Source organism: Mustelus asterias, chromosome 14 (genome assembly GCF_964213995.1).
Source record: "Mustelus asterias chromosome 14, sMusAst1.hap1.1, whole genome shotgun sequence".
Lineage (NCBI taxonomy): Eukaryota > Metazoa > Chordata > Chondrichthyes > Carcharhiniformes > Triakidae > Mustelus > Mustelus asterias.
The window spans coordinates 39,396,628-39,401,405 of record NC_135814.1 but is presented as its reverse complement, the minus strand read 5'-3'; the positions used below and the strand labels follow the sequence as shown (position 1 = coordinate 39,401,405).

General features: G+C 43.5%; 1 long non-coding RNA gene across 2 annotated transcripts; it reads right to left on the bottom strand.

Moving 5' to 3' along the window:
* Positions 1–805: 805 nt before the first annotated feature.
* LOC144503605 (uncharacterized) lies at positions 806–4,360 on the bottom strand. Of its 2 annotated transcripts, XR_013499521.1 has the most exons (4): positions 3,710–4,360; positions 3,520–3,579; positions 1,534–1,612; positions 806–1,089 (listed from the first exon to the last, which is right to left on the bottom strand). It is a non-coding gene; the product is annotated as an uncharacterized LOC144503605 (long non-coding RNA). The 2 variants fall into 2 exon arrangements; XR_013499522.1 differs by lacking the exon at positions 3,520–3,579.
* Positions 4,361–4,778: the final 418 nt, after the last annotated feature.

Genomic DNA, 4,778 nt, shown 5'->3' with positions numbered 1-4,778 from the left:
ATTCTCTCCTCATTCTTGCCACTGAAATCCATCTTTTCACTACTCTGCATTAAATTAAATCTGCTACGTCCACCCATTCCACCAGCCATGTCGTCGAGGTCAATCACTATCCTCCTCAGTTTATAATAGCTACAAATCGTTACTTACAAATTTTGAACATGTGCCCTGTGTACCCAAGTCTAGGTCATTTATATAGATCAAGTCCTGGTACCAACCCAAGGAACCCCACTGTGTGCATTTCCCCAGTCCAAAACAACCATTCACCACTGCTATTTTCCATCACCCAGGCAATTTCACATGCATGTTGCCACTGCCACTTTTCTTTCATCAGCTTCAACTTAGTTGACAAGCCCATTTTGTGGAACTTATCCAATAGCTTAAATGTTCCTTCATATACTTATCATAGAAATCATAGAAGCCCTACAGTACAGAAAGAGGCCATTCAGCCCATCGAGTCTGCACCGACCACAATCCCACCCAGGCCCTACCCCCATATCCCTACATATTTTGCCCACTAATCCCTCTAACCTACGCATCTCAGGACACTTAGGGGCAATTTTAGCATGGCCAATCAACCTAACCCGCACATCTTTGGACTGTGGGAGGAAACCGGAGCACCCGGAGGAAACCCACGAAGACACGAGGAGAATGTGCAAACTCCACACAGACAGTGACCCAAACCGGGAATCAAACCCAGGTCCCTGGAGCTGTGAAGCAGCAGTGCTAACCACTGTGCTACCGTGCCGCCCCTGTTCATGCAGATAATTTAGAATCACCCACAGGTAGGTTTTACACCACCAAGAAAAATGTTTGCATAAATATTTTATTTTGGACATGTAGGCACAATAGATCACAACATAACCAATAGAAAAGAGCATTATGTCAGCTGGTATCACAAATTCTAGCTTTAAAAATCCATTTGCTTTTCCAGAATGCAAAGTTTCTTCAAGATAGCAATTTCAAGTCATGACAAGAAGTTTAATGTTTCAGAAGGTACAACACTGAAGGTCGCATTCTCCAAACATTACGTTCCCCTGCTCAAATACCAAAATAAGCTGTAGACTTTTCAGGATTCATGTTGTTTTGCACCTGGAAAATAGGAGAACATTCATCTTGAGCTAATTATTTGAGTATTAATAAAATGTATGAATATGCACTTGGATGAACTATTTACCAAAAAATAGTCCATTGTAAAAGCAGCTATTCACTTAATATTCCTCCATTTCTTACAAGCTTGCAAGCAAACAATGCAAGCATGCCTTTGTGGGAGGATCTTGAATAAAGTTCAGTCTTAAAGTGCCCTTATAAATACTGCTAAAAATGATTAATGAAATTCTTATAATTAGTAACAATAATAGTCCACGCCAAGACATGCAGAATAACCTTTGCCAAGTATGCCAGCATAATTGCACAGCTTACATAAATTGCTTAATTTATTATATTACTCAAATTGTGTTAGATTCAATTGCTTGTCTGGCTCAAGAACTATATTATCCAAGATCACTATTGCTTCAGAAGAAAATTTAATCTTACCAAAGTTCACTTTATATCACAAGAGGGAAGTCCTTCTCAGTAAAGCCGGACACTACTTTTCAAAGTGTGACTCCAGATGCTAAAATAAAATGTAAAAAGCCTGAATATATGAAATGACTACAATTAATTACAAGCATATTTATAGCATATTTTATTTAGTAAAGCATCCCAGGGCCTTTCACAAGAGCTTCAACCAAGGAACTAAGGAGATATGGCAGTTGAACAAAATTTGATCAAGAAGTGTCTCCTCGTGTCTGCGTGGGTTTCCTCCCACAGTCCAAAGACGTGCGGGTTAAGTTGACTGGCCATGCTAAAAATTGCCCTTAATGCCCTGAGATACGTAGGTTAGAGGGATTAGTGGGTAAATATGTAGGGATATGGGGGTAGGGCCTGGGTGGGATTGTGGTCAGTGCAGACTCGATGGGCCGAATGGCCTCTTTCTGAAGTGTTTTAAGGAGCAACTTAAGAGGAAAGAGAGACAGAATTGCTTAAGTTTAAAGATTATTCCCGTGTACATAGTATTTTCATTCATACATTTGTTCACTTTTGCCCCCTTCATGTAACAAATTCCCTGTACAGAAAGTGATTGCGAGCGTAGGTGCAGGAAGTTGAAGGTATGGAATGCAAGTGAAGAAAGAGGCAGGTTGGAGAGAATGTCTTTGGGAAGTGGAGAGAGAACCAGCAAAGTAGGAATTTACAGTGCAAGGGTAGGTGTGGCTGAAGGTTGGGCAAGAGGCGGCACTGACAAATACAAAGGCAGAAAGATCAGAGTATATGCCACAGCACACTAGTGGGTGACAGAGGTTGTGTGGAATAAAGCAATAATGAGGTTTCATTAACAAAGATGGTGAAAATTTCTGTGCTAAAATCAAGAAAGGTAATTGTTGAAAATACTGATTTCCTCTGGGCTGATAGAAAATAGTGGAAGCAAATGTTCTACAGTATTAAAACATTTACAATACTCCATTGAAATCAGTAGCTATAAATTCTAAATAACTGGATTTCAAACTCCCCAAAAGTATGGGGAATATTTAACATTCAAATTGCATGGTTGTATTTGTTCAACCCCTTCAATGAATTCTAATATTAATTAAAATCAAAATAATTCCAGCACATGAAGACTGATTTTGTTGGAATTAATGTATACCAGCCAGTATACCGAGCAAAATGTGGCTAGTCGTAGGTATCTTCCATTTCATGTTCCCTCCATGTACGACACAAACTTGTTACGTTTCACAAGTCAGTCTTAGACTGGAGGGTTCCTGTTAACAGGAACCAGCAATGATAAGAAAGCTAAACCATGTTTACAAACATCCATGCCTTCTTTCAGGGAAACTAAATTCAATAAATTTGGGTCATCTTCAAGGCTCACCTACAGCAAACTCAAAAACATCCAACATGCCCAGTGGAAGGCCAAATGTGGCGCAGCTGCAGAATCTCATCTAAACACCAACATTAATTGCCAGCTCTATGGATATCTGATTTTGCGGTGATTTTGCAGAGTTCAGTCATGAGAGGATACATACTCTTAACCATCAATACTTCAGTTTTGCAACTACCAATTAATTCCTCCATTTGCTAAACTATCACTTTCAAAACTTGCATCAAAAACTGATCAAATCATTCCTACATCTTCAAACTCTAAACATAACCTACACAATTGCTCCCCATTTAATAAATCAGGTTGGATTTTTTATTGATCTGATCATGTCAGTTTCAGGTGGGTTAGGTTAAAATTATCCATATGGTACAGTGGCCATGTAGATATAGTAATATGGAATAAGTACAATGGGTGCAACCTGCAACCACAGTTATGACTTTGGAGAAACAGCAGCATGGTCCAACAATTGTTGACCTGTGTGGCCACAGCTACAATTTCAGTGGAAAATGTTTTGCATGCACATTTCAGGAAAATCTATTTTACATGCTTATAGAAACATTGACAAAGTAGTTTTAATCAAAGTTAAAAACTCAATCAAAAAGTACCCTCATTAATTCAGTGTAAATGGAGCCACGCCTGTATTTCCAGTTCGCCACGTGGAGCTACTGTAAAACATGGAGTTAATTGATTTAATGCCTTCAGATGGTCAATAAATTTTTTAAATCCAGTGTAAGCCACAGCCGAGGTATTAAACGGAATGTTACCCACTCCAGGTTAATGGCTATCTTTACTTACCGTGATCATAACTCCTGACAATAACCGGGTTGACTATCACCAGCACTCAGTTTGGTTCAGTGAAGTTCTGCCCAAATACAGCCCCCTCTCCCCCCCATTAACCCGGAGCCCAGTTACCCCAGAACCAAAGCACAAGCCGGGGGTTGTGAGTCTCACTCGAGTAAGGGGACGCTCCGGGCCCAGAGATGAGCTCCCGGGCCTGCACAGCCGACTTGCCCCGGGGTTAACCACGGAGAGGAGCCGGGACCGGGCTGGGGGAAGCCGCACACCGAAGCCCCCGGCCCGGATTCACCGGAGTCCAGCGCTGACGGCGACGGGTAGGGAATCTTTCTCCCGACTCCGGCGACGAAGCAGCCGCTGGAGGAGCGGCCTCACCTCCTGTCCCCATCGCCGGCTCTCCTCCCGGGCGCCAGGCACTAAACCTCACGGACACCTGCCCACATTCGGCCATCTCCACACAGGGGGTGAGCCCGGAGCCGCGGGCATTTCTGTCTCTCTCCCGCAGCCGCGGACATTTCCGTCTTTCTTTCTCTCTGTGTCCCTTGCCCTGAGCGGCGGATAATTATTTATTTCTCTCTCCCTCATTGCAGACCCTCCCAGAGCGCGGACATTTGCAAACTGACAGCTCCCTCTCCCCGCCTGGGCCCGGTGACAAAATGGCGGCATGCCCGCCCCTCTGCTGGATGGAGGTGGGACCTTCCTCCAGAACACACTGCCTCAGCATTCCCGGTCACCCATGGTGACAGCGTTGTCCCCAGTGAGGGGTATCTTTTGTTGTCCAACCAAATAAACGAAATCAAACTAACTTAAGGACAACTCAAAAGGGGCAGCTCCATAAAAGAAGGGAAACCGCCCGAAACAAAACAAAGTGGAAAGGAAACTTAAAACATCAAATAAAAATGTGATTAAAGGGGTCAATAGTACACCCCTGTCCCTGCGGTGCCCAGCCGGTACGGAAGGCATTAACTGTGCCCCCAGACACCACATGCTCCCTCTCCAGGGACACCCGGCCGCGAATATAGCCGTGGTAGAGGGGCAGACAGTCAGTTTGCCCTCACTGAGGGACGCA